This window comes from Ambystoma mexicanum, chromosome 2p (genome assembly GCF_040938575.1).
Source record: "Ambystoma mexicanum isolate Mex_15411 chromosome 2p, UKY_AmexF1_1, whole genome shotgun sequence".
Lineage (NCBI taxonomy): Eukaryota > Metazoa > Chordata > Amphibia > Caudata > Ambystomatidae > Ambystoma > Ambystoma mexicanum.
In genome coordinates, this window is record NC_090923.1 from 38,005,412 (window position 1) to 38,021,531 (window position 16,120).

General features: G+C 45.1%; 1 protein-coding gene across 1 annotated transcript in view; it reads right to left on the bottom strand.

The window, feature by feature from the left end:
- The window catches only part of LOC138566168 (semaphorin-3A-like), a 624,143-nt gene that overhangs the window by 98,684 nt on the left and 509,339 nt on the right, over positions 1 to 16,120 (bottom strand). The window lies entirely within an intron of this gene.

The window sequence follows — 16,120 nt, forward strand, 5'->3', positions numbered from 1 at the left end:
CTTGGTGTGACAGGCAGACGAACCAATGAGTAATAGTTTGTTTTTTTCATCGTAAAGACCAAGGTTATGTGAGGCCATCCAGATTTGGATGATTTCATATATGCTTTTGACTTTGGCAGTGTCCACAGCATGGTTCCCAGGGAGGGGAATGGGGATTTCGGTATCATCGGTGTAGTTTGTGTAGTGGATACCCAGACGTACAGACGTTATAGAGGGTGGGAGAAACACAGGAGCCTTGTGGGACACCACAGGAGATAGGAGAAATTGGTGACATTTTCCAATTATGCCGACGACACCCAGATAGTTTTGAAACTATCTGGGATCTATGAGAAGGATGTGGCAACTATCAATGAGATATTTTGGGCAATCTAGAAATGGATGGCCCTACATTCACTAGCTCTCAATGATAAAAAGACAGAGCTGCTATTGTCAGTACACCTCATAGACTGAAGAATTTAGATGTACGATACAAGGCTTTTGTGATAAATGGCAACACTATTTCTGTATCTGATTATGTTAAGACCCTAGGAGTGTTTTTTGATGACCACCTCTCTTTCCAGAAGCATGTATCTTACCTTAAATCATCACATGCTTACTTTATCCATCTTTTGTGGCAAATTCGTCTGTATCTGTTAGAACATAATCGAGCTTCAATTTCAGCAGCTATAGTTAACACCAAGCTAGACTACTGCAATAGCCTCCTCATAGGAACGGCCAAGGTTAATATTAGGAGACTCCAGGTCATACGGAATGGCACGTTTCGAGCTGTCTGTGGGCTGAGTCGTCAAACTCACATCGTGGAATACCGAAGGAAAATGCACTGGCTTTCTATAGAGCAACGACTCAATTTTAAAGGGTCAGTACTTGTGTTTAAATGTTTCTCGGCTGATGCACATGAAAAGCTTATATCGAGAATAAAAAAAGCCACATCAAAGCGGACTTTAGGATCGAATGACCAGATGTTATTGACCCAACCACGCACAACCCTTAAGAAATTGGGTGGAGTAAGTTTTAATGCATGTGCCCCCTACATCTGGAATTCGATCCCTTTGGAAATAAAACAAAGTGCAAGAATGCAGCAGTTCAGGAAACGTCTTAAGACACGTCTTTTTTATGCCTAAACTTAATAATAAATAACAAACCTCCTGATATCCCTGAAATGTTTTTTTTTCGGTGACTATGTACAGTGACTGTATCTATGCCCCCGTTACATTTTGCTTATTTATGTTTTGCTGTTTGTTTGTTATGTAAGAGCCCTGAGACCTTTGGGTTAGTGTTGCGCTATATAAGTATTTAGTTAGTTAGGAGTGGGTGAGGCGGCATCGTCCCCGGTGAAGACTCTGGTGGATCTGTTAGCTAGGAAGGCTGAGATCCATGGGGCTGCTTTTCGGGATAAGTTGGCAGAGGAAGTGAGGTGGTGGCAGAGGGTCTTGTGGTCGAACAGGTCAAAGGCAGCTGAGAGGTCAAGGGGTAAGAGGAGAGAGAGGTTGTCGTCAAGTTGATTTTTAAGGTCAAGGGAGGCTGTTTCGGTTCCTTGTTTGGGGCGGAAGCGGGATTGCCGGGGGCTCAGGATGTGGTGTGATTCGAGGAAGTACAGGATTTGAAGGCAATGGAAATAGAAAGAAGCAACCAGCCTGTGGCGGCTTCAGTAGAGAGCAGGATTGATGTGGTGTATTTGGGCCAGTGGGGTACTTGACCCCATTAAGCAACTGCAAAAATCAGACTCCTTAAATGCATTCCATGCTTCCACCCTAAATGTAGGGCCTCCTTACAAGTTTCGCAGTGTTACTTTTGGCAACAGCGTGAAACTCAATCACCATTATCCCACATGATAATGGTACTATACAAGGCCATGTAGAGTTCTGAGAACTCAAATCCTACTCCTCATTTTACAGTCTCATTGGACTCCAAAGGGTGCATGCAGTATTCCTCTATGCAGGCATACCACTTGGGGCAACACCCCACTGTAAGTAAGGGTAAAACCTCCACATAGAGTTCTAGTTTTTATGACATATGGCAAGAGTCGGGAACCAGTGACTCTCGCGAAGTGTAGAACTGTGCCTCTTCTGATCTCTCATCATTGACTATGCTGGATAGGGCCGGCGAGCCAAAGGTTACAGACACCTGACATAGCTAACCTGACAAGTTCTCACCTTGGACCCTAAATTCAGATACATTCTGGAGGTGGATTTTGATCTAAAGATTTGCATTTAAATTTCATGAACTGGCTCTTAACTTGGACCCTGAATTCAGAAAGATAAATCGCTTGGTGGATTCTAATCTGGAGCTGTGCTCCAGACTTCTGAAACTGGTACTCAAATTGGACCCCAAATTCAGATAAAGTCTTCAGGTGGATTAACACTGAACCTTTATGCCTGATTCCATAAACTTCATTTGGGATCTGTGCCGAATCGAGGGAACGTGTTACTTCTCCACAAGGGGGTGCCCCTCTCTGTGAGGCTAGGGAGGTGAGCCCGCTCGGCAACACCCTCAAAAGGGGTTGAAGCAAGTGGAACCTCCCTGGGAGAGACTTCTCCTTAGGGGACAAGGATTCCTGTTTATGTGAGGGATTCCCTCAGATAAGCCATATAATGGCATACGTTATGTGATGTTATGTTATATTATTGGATCCTACAACCACGTACTGCTACCAATTCTGTGGTCTCTTGGTGCCCTTGTGGACCTGAAAAGGAAGGAGGGCTGAGAGGGCTTTGCGCAAGAGAGCTTTGATGTGCTTTTGGTAGTTTCAGTTCGGAAAAACTGGCCACTAAGTGCTGGTTTGTTTTTACTTGATTGTCGTTATCTGGTGCTTGGTGTGTGAGTGTGTGTGTGGAGAGTGGCATGTGGCTTTCTTAGTTTCTGGTTCAGTGTTATGTGGCGATTCCATTTTTTTCATAGTTTGTGGTGTTTTATGTTTTGCTGCGGTAGAGGCATGGTATATTTGCTATGTACTTTATTTTTAGAGTTGTTAGTGGGTTTGTGGGCAGTTGCAGCTAAATTCAGTACATTGGCTACCCTCAAAGTCCATCTAATTTAATACATTGGCTATCCTTAAAATCCATCTAAATTCAATACATTGGCTACCCTCAAAATCATCTAAATTCAATAAATTGACTACCCTAAAAATAAATCTAAATTCAATACATTGGCTACCCTCAAAATCCATCTAAATTCAATACATTGGCTACCCTTAAAATCACTATGAATTCAATACATTGGCTACCCTCAAAATCCATCTAAATTCAATGCATTGGCTACTGTAATCAGTCAGAAATGCGAGACGAACAAGTAGATCGTTTTCTCACAAATAGCCATTTTATTGAATAATAACGGTGAGACAAACACCTATCTTTCTCTAACCTAACAAGGACCAGGGTCGGATTGGCCCCTCAGCCTTTCGGGCCATGGATGGGCCGAAATCCTCCCTGCGGAGTGAGGGCCAGTTTCTGGCCAAGACTGGGCTGGTTTGGAAGATAAAAAAATTCTTGTTTTTTTCAATAAGCGTTTCATCCTTCTGAGGTCGATAAATGAGTACCAACACAGGTTGGGTCATATTGTATGCATAATTGTTCTATAAAAAAGAGCTTAAGCGTAAGTGCTATACAATAACATATCATTGGGCTTGGATATTTGCTTGGATTCACAGTAATTTAGTATACTTAGCGACAATGCTATTTGATGCCACTTCCTGTTTTGTCAAGGGGTGAAAGGTCGTGTTTCATCGCTTCCCGGGATGTCACTTTGGGCTGGGGTCAAATGACATCACTTCCGGTGATATCATCAGATGTCAAGGGTCATGAGGCGAGGGGTGGGCCACTTTTTGAGGCGAGAGGGGGCGACTTTCTTTGGGTGTCCGGGCCCATTTCTTGTCCCAGTATGACCCTGACAAGGATGTCCCTACCTGTCAAACTAAGGGTAAAGGAAAACTGATCTAATATCCAAACATATCTGTCTGTCACATATCGCCCATGGAAGGTACGGAGTAGATGGATGATATGGAAAAAAGACTAGTCTCAGAGTCATTGCGAGGTGCGGTCTAGTCTTTCTGTTGCAGTACCTACAATTACCTGGGAGTGGAGAGCACCTGTGCCTTGCAACTTTCTAGCTGCTTTACGTGAGTTCCCAATGCTAGTTTCTGCCGCCTCCCTTTGCACTTATGTGCTTCCTCGTTTCTTTCCTTGTACGTCTGCCTGTGTCTTTCCGTTACCGATGTCCGCGGTTCCCCTCTCCCGCTCTGTGTGCTTAATCTTCCTGTTACAGCCTCCCGCTGTTGTGCAGCGTCTCGTGCTGCTTCCTTGGTCTCATTCCATCCACAAAGTCTTCCCTGCCACCGGACACTTGGTGCTGGCTGAGTTACCTTGCTTGCGAGCATCTTGGTCATTATTTCCGGATATCAGAACTGTTTGCCTCATTGCGCAAGTCTTCACTCTGCTATGAATACTTACCAGTGCATGCTGGTTATTGTAGTCCATTACTCAAAGGCCCTGAGTACGCTGGGACTGGACATGGCTACCTTACTTACCAGTGCATACTGGGTATTGAAGTCCTTATACCAGTGAATGCTTACAACCAACCGCAACTACAACTCTGGATAATACTACATCCTACAGCAACAAGATCTACCAGGGTTTTTCGGCAAAACTTTTCCCTGGTTTTTGAGTGGGCTCCACGGGGAGCCCACCCCTATCTCTTCAAACAGAAGGGCAAGACTATCAGGACAAGGACAGCCTGGAGGGAAAAGAAGGTGGGAAGCTCATCCGACGAATCTGTGAAGACACACACAGATTCATCATGTGAGGAGTGGGCTAGTGGTAAGGAAAGTGTGAGTGATAAACCTGCTGAATCTGAGACTGTCCCTCACACCCATGCATACAACAAAATCATACAGGCATTGTATGGCTGTTTAGCCTCTCAGAACATAACAGCCATATTCAGACAGAGATGTTATAAACTAGTATCCTTGTCACCAGGGTAGGATCCCTTTTCCCAGAATCAATTCAGGATATTTCAAACCAAAATTAAAATCAAGGAAGTTCTTTTCAATATCCAAGTTCCACTCCAAGTATATAACATAATTCGTTTCATTCCATAAATCCTGTACTTGGCAAGTGGAATGGCTTATTGTCAAACAGGTTTCCTCACTCTTTAAAGTAATTGTGCATGTTTCCACAAGCCTCTTCTTGACAGCCAAAACGACTTCATCTTCAAGCATTCAGTTAATATTCAATATAATTCTTCTCTTCTTTGAAGACCAATTACTTTTCCTCAAATAACATTTCTACTTCATAGGTAACACACTTTTGTCAGGATGGTTTTACAACAGTTCATCAGAACACAGTTAGTGGTCTTGCCACTTTCTTTCCAACACAATCTTCTTCTGCACTGCAGTACTTCAAATTGTCTACTTGATGGTCCACTCACCTGCCAGGATTAACCATGAATTGACCCTTTCCTGGTTTTCTCACCTGCCAGGATAAAGCTCCTACTACTCCTACTAGCACTCTGTGGTGAGGTTTGCTTCAGACTTTGCTCACTTAAATCCTCAATGGGGAAAGTAAATCAAAAATTGCTTCTTGGATACATCTTTTGACTTTCAACCACAATACGGGGTTTATAACTACTTTCATAAGGATACAGCACACATTGGCAATGGGCCTCATTACACGTCTGCCGGCAAGGGACCGGCAGACTACAATTGTGCCTGCTGGGGCCTCTGTGCTCGACAGGGTCCGACCTGCTGAGTGCAACCGCCCCAGTAGGCACAGTTTTCATGGAAGTACCAATGCATCCGGCCCCACACTCGCATAGAGTCCTATTGGAATCTATGGGAATGAGGACTTAAGTTTTACGCCGCCTGAGATCCCCTGGACTGACAACGGTATCTCAAGCAGCGGAAACAGTGTTTCGGGGTTGGCGGCAACCCGACGGTTACACCCGCAGGTTTCAACCAACCTCATAATGAGGCCCTATGTCTCTCACACTGATGCAGGTTACATGTCTCTTCCTCTTTAAGATCCACATAAGGAGGGATTCTCTCCTGCCATCCTTGGTTTCCTTCGATGCCACCAATTAACTGTTGGTAATGTAGTTTTCAATCTTTCCTTTTCAGGTATCTCTTGTATGGAAAGTTGTATCCCTTTTCATTAATAATTGTCATTCTTTGGCTTAGGCAATGCTGGTTATGATCTTCTCTTACAGGTAATCTCCCTGTTTGTAGATTACAGTCATTTTGTTGGAATATTGTTCCCTTTATAGTTTGTTGGCAATGTTTGTCACAATATTCTTCTACTCGTTCTCTCTCAAACATAGAGTTGCACCCATTATGCTTTAATTCAACAGTTCGGTATTCAAAAGCTTTACTTTGAGTCAGCGGTCTATTTTGGAGCGCCCTGTGGTTACCTATTTACCTATCGAAGGCCAACTCACCGATCTTTCCTTGCATCTCCGTTAAACTTGCTGCTTTTGTCTCTTCGTTCTTCGGGATGGTCCAGGCGCTTGACAGCTCTGGTAACACTCCCGCTGCTTGCTTTCTCTGCTCCATGCATACGTCGGTGAATGCCAACCACTGGAGTAGGATGCAGGACCTGAAGAGATTCACTCTCCCATGGGACAGCTATTCTTAGTGCCACTTCCCACTGTGTGTCCTCCGTATTCAGGATTCCTGACTATTGCCTATCTGTCAATGCGGGCATCCCTCTCTCAACACAACGGCGGCTCCGGTGTCTCATTCTCCATGCTGCTTCAACTTCTTCTTCTTAATGGCCCGCACTGGAAGGGCCTTTAAATGTTTAAAGTTCCCACTCAGATGTGGGTCATTACAAGCAATAGATGGTTCTGTAACTCTGATCGCCTGTTCCTCGTCTCAGTACTATGAGCATTATGGGCTTTGAAGTCCCCAATGTTCTTATTCATTTTAACATCATTTAATTCACTCTGTTTTACTGATTTATAGAATTTACATGTCAATCAAGACTTGGATCGAGTGAAGATCCTCAGGAGCCACGGAAGATAGAGACACTCCTGCCCTCAATGGAAGGCCCACCGTTCCCTCTATAAGACAAACGGGGAGCCCTCCCAAAGAGACAGGAGTGCTACTTGAAACACCCATTTCCTCAAAACAATCAAATAAGGGTAAAGTCACTGGGCATTGTAAGATCGTTGTTTTTGTTCTCCCTTAGTTCCCCTCCCTTGCCTTGTCGCGCTCTGAAACACTTGTGTACGAGCGCGATACAAATAAAATATCAATATCAATATCAATACAGGATCTGCAAAAGGGGGACAAAAGGTAGATCTTTAAAGGCAATAATAGCAGAAGTGTGAGAGACCTTTACCTGGCTTACCCTGAGCAGAAGCGTACCTTCAGGTAGACTGTACCCAGCTGTGGACCTATACTGATGAGTAGAACTCATGGCCCTGGTAGCCAAAGGTAAAGAAAAGTAGAAACCCTAATTAACTAAGACTAAGTACCTAGGGGAACATAACTACAAAGACAAATAAGGTTTTGAGACCTGGATTCCTTTAACAGAGCTTAATTAGGTAGGACCATTGAGAGAACAGTGCCTGTATGCACTACTTTCCTCTTTATACCGAAGCCCTGAGCAGTTGTGATGCTGTGGGATTTGCGCGACTCGCAACGGCTGCTTTAGAGGAAATGACATTACAGCACTGGTACACGTAGCGGCGAAACCGTAAATCTGGTCCCTGCTACGGAAGGGAGAGTGCCGACATGCCAGGTGGGCTGGATCACAGTGGCCCTTATCTCCATGGCAACAGGTGAGTGCGGCAGGCGACGAGTGGGAATTCCACTCGCCGATGCCGGATCCTAACATTACAGTTAGGGGAAGCTTTCAAAGGAATAAATGATTGATTCTTGGTTTGATCATTCAACATAATGTAGAATTATAACCATCGAGAATAGCTGTAAGAATAGCTGTATTGACGCCCCAAACCCTACATATATCATTCCCCTGTTTAGCAAAAGGGTTTTCACAACTGACATTTTGGGCAGTTTTGGGAGGGGAACCCTTACTATGACAACACACCACTAGGTATTTAGGTATTTGAGAAATGTCAACCTCAGTAGAGGCTGAATGCTTTGGAGAAGGCCACCAAGGGAATATGATGACTCCTTTAAGGAGTCATCATATTCCCTTGGTGGCCTTCTCCTCCCCGGTGATCCACCCGGCTAATACCACTCCCAAGGTTAGGCTCAGGTAGCAGCTGCCTTCCCCTGACCACCTAGAAGGAGACTTTAGGCTGGATTCTGTGAGGAATATGTAGGATTCAAAATCCATCTAAATTCAATACATTGGCTACCTTCAAAATTCATCTAAATTCAATACAAAGAGCTAGGATGCGCTTAACTGCAAGACAGTGGCTATTCTCTGAATATACATCAAGCTTTAGTGCAGTCGTTATACTCTACATATGCACTTGCATTCAAGCGATCGCTCGCTATACAGATGAGTGCTGTTAGTCAAAGCAGTCGTTAACAGTAATGCATTTGTTACGTAATTCAGAGGAGAATACAAATAAAGTCATTGGGCCTCATTACACGGATGGCGATGGACCAAGGTGCTACTAGCACCTTGGTCCATAATGGTAAAATACCGGCACCGCCTTGGTGGAAAGGGGAATCACCGCCCTATTCCAAGGTTGGTGGGGCAGTAATTCCCCCTTCCCCCATTGCCCTTCCCCATTCCCATTTTTGCCCCATAGGGCATAATGGGAATGGGGAAGGTGCTAATTACGGCACGACAAATTGCGGTACCGTAATTAGCTCCCTGGTCCCTTTGCGGGTTGGTTTTTAACGCCTGCAAAAAGCAGGCGTTAAATTCCCCAAGCCGCAAAGGGACCTCGTAGTAAGGCGGTAAGGGTTTACCGGTACCGGTAAAATACTGGTACTGATAAACCCTTACCACCTACCGTGTAATGAGGCCCATTGTCTCGCACCTGAAGGTTGCTGCAGACAGTTTTGGCATGGCTGGGGTGCCTCCGGGAAACAGGCGATGGGGAGCTTTTCAAGGGAGCTGCCCTTTGCCTCTGGCCCTTAGCTGGCTGCCAGGGCAAATCTGCCTTTAGACTGTCTGCAAAGTGTTTCCTGGGGGATGGAATGTCCGATCAGGGATGGGGTGGTCAGAAGTGGGGCGAGGAGAAGGGCTGAAATTGGGGAATGGACAAAGAGGGTCACTGAGGAGCGTGGGTGTTTCTGGCTCAAATAAACAAAGGCAGGAAATTAGGCTTTGGGATGGCTGCTTACTGTGATGTGGTCTGGCCAAGGGATCTGGGTCCAAGCAGCATGCTCAAAGAGCAGAGAGTGGAAAGAGGACTTCCCGGGTACTGCTCTAAGCTAGAGCCTCTTCCTAGGGGGCAAATGCCCAATCATGTACTGGGTGGGCATGCGGGGGTGGTATTGGGTAATCAATGAGGAGGGTCACAGATGAGCATGGGTGGTGCTGGCTCAAAAAACAAAGGCAGGCATGCCTCGGCATGGCTGTTTACCATGATGTGGTTCGACCAAGGGAGCTGGGGTCAGGTGGAATGCTTGAAGAGCACAGAGTGGAAAGAGAGCTTCATGGCCACTGATTTAAATGGGACTGTCTCCAGTATCCAATACTTCAAATTATTAAGACTTGACGAAGCAACAAGAGAAAGGAGCAGCTGGCTTTTTAACTGAGAGCATATATCCACTGACACAAAGGGATGTAAAGAGGAGTGTTCATTACCTAAGAGGAAGAAAGAGACAGAGAAGAGAGAGGATAGGATGGTGAAGCAGGGGAGGTCCCCTGGTAATGTTAAGCTGTGTGTAGGCGAGGCCGTGGACAAGCACAGAACCCATGAAGTCCAAAGTTGCTGGAAGCCGGCAACCAAGAAGAGAGCTGCGTGGAGACCGAAGGATACAAGACTCTGACCTGAGTCGTGCTGGAGTAGTGGTGGTAGCGTGACCATGAAACTACAGTAGTCGGCAGGTTGCCCTGGTTTACAATGCAGAGACCACTGTGGGGGGTAAGACCGCTACAGCTGATGCGATTCCCTAATGAGGAATACCAAAGTTGGGAGAAAAGGTGAGCCGCATTGGGCAAAGACGCCGACAAGGAGACCATCGAAGAAGAGAGGATGTATCGAGAGACCCGAACCGTACACAACCCCAAGATGTTCCCACCTGAATGAGAAGGTAACAGGGATACGGGGAGGAATGAGAACCGAGGCAGGAATCAATATAAGAACGCAGAAACTCGTCCAAGTGGAAACAAGAAAAGTGAGAAAGTAAATCTGACAGACTTGAACTGCCTGGGAGAAGGAAAGAGAAGCATAACGCACCCTAAAAGGGAAACCAATAGACTTGAAAGAGAAAAGAAGTTGTTGCAATACATGAACTGCCTAAATGACGAGAAAGAATAGTAACTAATCATAAAAGGGAGAGCGAGAACTGTAAGAGATTTTGAAACACACTTCAAAGAAAGTGAGGAAGGCTGGAAAGCCTTTATGATAAGCAACTTACAAGAAAGTACAGTAATATCCAGGAGAGAAGGGAAGATTAACCCTGCATGTAGTGAATGAGTGGCATATAAGATCAATGAGCAGAAGGCCCAAGAAGCCTTCACAAATAATACATGGCAAGAGAATACAGAGGAGAGAAAGGGGAAATATCGTGACAAGAGAAATAAGAATCTCATAGAGACTCATATTTTGCCTGACTATGCAAACACTTTCAAGATTAACCTAAGGAAGGACCAGACTCAAGGAAAGTAATTACATCAAAGAAAGGGAGCTGCAAGAGTCTGTTGAGAGAGTTGCATGAATGAATACGAGGAGTCTATTTAAAAAATACATATTAAATTGGAGTTTAAAAGACTAAAGAGCACTGTATAAGAAGCGCCTGCAAGGAGAAGGAAGGCATTCTCCTGACCTTATTCTTTTTTGGTTCACCTTAGTGGTAGGGTTAGATAGCATTTGGATGGTGGACTCATTATTTTTTCAAGATTACTGAGCAGCACTTTTGTTAGTAAAGTAGGTGGGGGATACCCTGAAGCAATAGTCATGATGTCACCATATCATTTAATTAAGTCATTAAAAAGATGCCCTCCAATAGTCTGTGTCCTTCTTCTGATCCGCCACAGACCCGAAATTGAAATAGAGTATTCCAGTGGGTTCTAATCTGAAGCTTTCTTCCTGACATCATAAATAGATTCTACCTTGTACCCAGAATTCAGAAACATAATTTCTATTGGTAGAATCTAATCTGTAGATCAACTCATCAAAAGGTTGGGTAGGGATCTCATGCTTACAGAACACGCCCTTCTCTTGCTGCATAAACTAGGCCTCCGATCCAATGGGGGAATGCAAGGAATGTGCTCCCAGCTAACGTCCTAACATGACACAAACAGCATGGTACCAACTTGCTCTCCTGTGGAAAATCCTTCCTCCCAGAAAACAACTTCAGATCCGCTGTCCAAGCTTTGGTCCTCTCCCACCTGGATGGTGGCAATGCCTTCTGGAAGGCCTTCCTGTGACTACCATGGCTCTCCTGAGATGTGCCCTGAAGCTTCAGCATGACTCACCAAAGGTCTCCGCAACTTCGAACACATCACCGACTCTCATCAAACTGCATTGGCTCCAGATACAAGCCTGCATCATCTACAACTCTTGCTGCATCATTTATAAGGCTGTCACCATGAAATCCCCAAGCTAGCTCACTGAGAAAAGCAGCATCTCCAGAGGCCTGTGATCCAGCAGAAGTAAGGACATGGGCAGATTTGAACTCGAAAGAACCAGAAGAAATGCCTTCTCTGTCTATGCCCCAAGACTCTGGAACATCCTTCCTGTCAACATCAGACTTGCTTCATCGCTTGTATAGTTAGGAAAGAGATCAATACTTTCCTTGTCAAGGAAGAGCTCCTTCCTAGCAGCTACGTCCACACACCCTCAACTCTCCACTCTACCTGAGACTCTGTTATCTGCTCCTCACTGTTTCCTGCCCTGGTTGCTTGTAGACCCCTTGCTGACAATTGACTGCCTCCCCGGTTGTTAGCTCCCAGCTCGCGTTTTCTCTGCTTCTGTCACTGTGTTATTTCCTCTACGAGTATAAAGTGCTCTGTTGCTTGTGGTAGGTAGGTCCATGCGCAGTACATACAATAATAATGATAATAATAATAATAATAATGACAGACCATGATCAGGTCAGACCTCATGTTTCAGCCCTCCCCTACATGCTCTCTAGGAGCGCTCCTCAACACAGAATCTTATTTAAACCTCCCCTTTGCCTAAATCAATGGAACATAATGCCTGAAACATACCTGAATCTTATATTATATAAGACACTCGCTGCATCATCTAAAAATGACCGGCTGTAGTGCCTACGTTAACTCTCTTCACTCAGGCCCTCGCCGGATCTATTGATTTATAACATGCCAAAAGAAATACAAAATAAGATTTTGAGAAGACCTTCAATCCATAAATAAGAAACCAAATGCTATCTTATCAGTCTTTTGTACTGTGCACATGACCATCGTAGTTGTCTGAAAACGCCGAAACTTGTCAGTGAGGAGGCTAATTGTGACCCCACACAGGGTAGCAGCAGGACCGTAGTCTGCGGGGTGAAAAAGGGAGTAGGGAGCGGTAAAAGAGGGGCAAGTGAGAGGAAGGAGGAAGTCAAATGGAGGAGGTCTTATAATAAATGCAAGAGCAAACCTACATAAAGACACCAGCAATATCTTGCAATCTACATTTTAAACAAATTCTCCAGCACTGGACCAGGAATGCAACCCATATTGCAAGTTCATGAGGCTCATGGATTACCCCTGAGCTAATTGGAGGAATAACTGGCTAGTGGGATCAGCCACAATTCTCCTCTAACAAGTAATATGAATGATTTGTCTGTTTGCTTCATTATCATCGCCTGCGACCTGACCTGTTTGTCATCATGATGCGGCCGCCTTTGCCGGCTTCCTTAGTTACTAGGATCTGATCTCCAATCGTGCCCAGTGTGCCCATTTCCTTCAAATGGGGTTATGTGATCAAGTGAACGGTGTCTACCTCAAAATTCCAGCTATGGGTAAAGAGAGTCTCACGTGCACTGGCCCTCCCACTTGCTTCAGAGGAGGGTTCTTTCATGTAAAGCTAGAGGCCTTCATCTGGGCTATCAAGGTCAAAGGCAGAACTCGGAGCATTGCTGAAGGAGGCAGTCACTGCTGAAGAGAGGGAGGACCAGGCTCACCCTCGCTGGCCAAGCGACGGACCCAGAAGCAGAAGGGTGTTATATTTCTAAATATGAAAAAGGTCCAAAGCTTGTGCTTCTTTATGTAAGATCTTATCATTTCCACCACCTGAGCCAATAGATTAAAGAACAGCGGCTGCCTGAGCAGATACAACCGCCCGCTCACTCACCCCGTCTGCAGAATGGGATAATCAGGGAGTAGCAGGACCCTAAAAAAACTGGCATTTCCAAGGTTTGAATCCAAGAGTGACTGAGTCAATGGGTGGAAAGAAGCACTTTCTGAAGCGGCTCATTCCATGGCCCATTATAAAAACCACAGATGGTGCCTGAGAGCAGAGCTCGAAGGGAGCAAGTTGATAGGAAGGTGAGCACTGAATTACGATGTACCTATGGTAGATCGTACCTGTCCCTCCACACGTCCGTGTAGGGGATCTATTCCAAAGAAATAATGCCAAAATATGTAGAGTTGCTCACTACTGCGATAGAGCAAGCGATGTTGTGTGAAACCACCCTTCAGAATCTGCGAGACCACAACAAGCAACTAATGTTAGATACGGCCATGGATGGCAACACCACAGCAGAAATGACGAGTGGGACGGCGGTCGCACGAGACACAATCTCTATGCGAGAGATTGCTGGGTCGACAAAAGACAAAAAGGCATCCTCCTGCACAGGTCTTTTGTCAGAGCTGGGTTGTTTGGAGGGAAGCAAGATGCATTTGCCAAGGAATCATACCAGGACAGAACGTTTTTTGCTTCTCTTTGCGGATCTCCCCACAGTAACATCAACAGAGGTCCTTTGCTCAAACCAGATTCTTCACAATATGAGTTCACCAGGCACAGAGGATGGACCAGTCTCCGTGCCACAAAACCAAAAGCAGGCGTGCGGGCCATGAGACAACTGTCTGCATACCCACACAGCAGGCAACGGTACCAGGGAAGGAGGAACTTTGTGTTTTATTAGAGATTGTCTCTCTCTATTTTAGTCGAATGTGTATGTGTGCTGCCAGAGGCCTGCGGGCTCCGGCGCCTTAGAAATAAATAAATAATAGAAATAAATAAATAATAGAATAAATTGATATAGGATAATTTGTTGATCCTAAATTCCAACAGGCCCAACGTCATGGTTCCTGAGACGGCTGATCATTCCTGTAATATCTCGAGGACCTACTTAACCATAATTGACCTGCAGGACAGATTCTGTGCAACCATAAATACAACGGGGTCGGTTGGTCAACTTCAAGAAGTCCCTTCTGACTCTTACACATAATCAGGAATGTATAAGGACGGACCTGTGCATCGTCTTTCTCCCAAAGGAACCTGCCGAGAAGTTAAGACAGGGATACACCATACTGTACTGGTGTCAGGCTGAGAACCTGGTGTCTGCAGAAGCTGCTGAACCCCCGACAATCCACCCAAAATGTGGCACTCTGAGCTGACATAATATAACCGCTCAGTTTACCTCACTTTCAGGGGAAAGGGGGAAGGGACAAAGAAACAAACACCAGGCTGGAAGCTATCAACTCGCTGGTTCTTCACCTGTAGTTAAAAACACAAACATGCAAAATTCCTCATTACTCATTTATCACTATACTAACCTTAAACTCTAAATCCATAATCAAAATAGTTTAAAAACCATACCTGGTTCTTCTCTACAGAATGCCCAGAGAAGTGAAAAGCAGACAAGACTTCCTTACTTGAGGACCAGAATCTTATAGAAAACTCAGCCTTTTCCTTAGGTCCATGAGTGTAAATTAACTTTGTAGTTGTAGTTAGTCTGCTCAAATCAAGATTCTTGAACTAGGTCTTCAAGTAAGATTAATGAAGTTCTTTTTAGTTCTGGTATTGGCTTTTAATATTTTCTTTTGTGGAAAGTCTTTTTCTCAAGACGAATTAAACTTGTGCTGAAATCTTCACGTGGAAAGCCAGAAATCGCGGGAAAAACGCACACGCGTAAAAACGCTCTCGCGCTATAGTCCAAGACGCGATAAAAATTACACGCGCTATCCTCCAAGTCGCGGAAAACACGCACACGCGCTGACGCCTCAATTCGCGGGTAAACGCACTCACGCTAATGTCCAAGACGCATAAAAATTACACGCGCTTTCCTCCAAGTCGCGGGAAACACGCACACGCGCTGACGCCTCAATTCGCGGGTAAACGCACTCGCGCTAATGTCCAAAACGCATAAAAATTACACGCGCTTTCCTCCAAGTCGCGGGAAACTCGCACACGCGCTGACGCCTCAAATCGCGGGTAAATCGCACTCGCGCTGATGTCCAAGATGCGATAAAAATGACACGCGCTTTTATCCTAGTCGCGGAAAACACGCACTCGCGCTGGCAACTCAATTCGCAGGTAAACGCGCTCGCGCTAATGTCCAACTTACGAATTGATAAAGTACACGCGCAACCTTCACACGCGCTTATATTATCTCGCGGAAAAAACCCATTGCGTAAACGAACAATATCCGCGAGTCCAAAGTACACGCTCGCGCTTTGCTCTCACACGCAGAGACACACGCGCGGGTAAAAAATAACGGACAAAAAACTCTCGCGCTAGTTTGATTTAACTTGTAGCGATAAAAACAAACGTATGCGCTTCAATCTTTTTGATACAGATTTGATTTCAGTCTCATAGATAAATATAACCTTTTTACACGTTCAACAAATCTGGAAAGTCACTTATCTTGAAAAAGACTGGAAAACCTCTTTCCTCAGAAGTTTCTGACTCCTGTCCTGTGTCACCAACAAACTCCAAACATGACTCCTGTTTCTTTTTCAGATCTTCCGCTCTACCGCTAGAAACTTGTCACCCTTGACAAAGTTAAGCAGGAGCAACTAGGCACACGACCTCTCAGCTGGGCTAGGACGATGAAAGGCAGTTTAGAATGTTCATTGTCCTC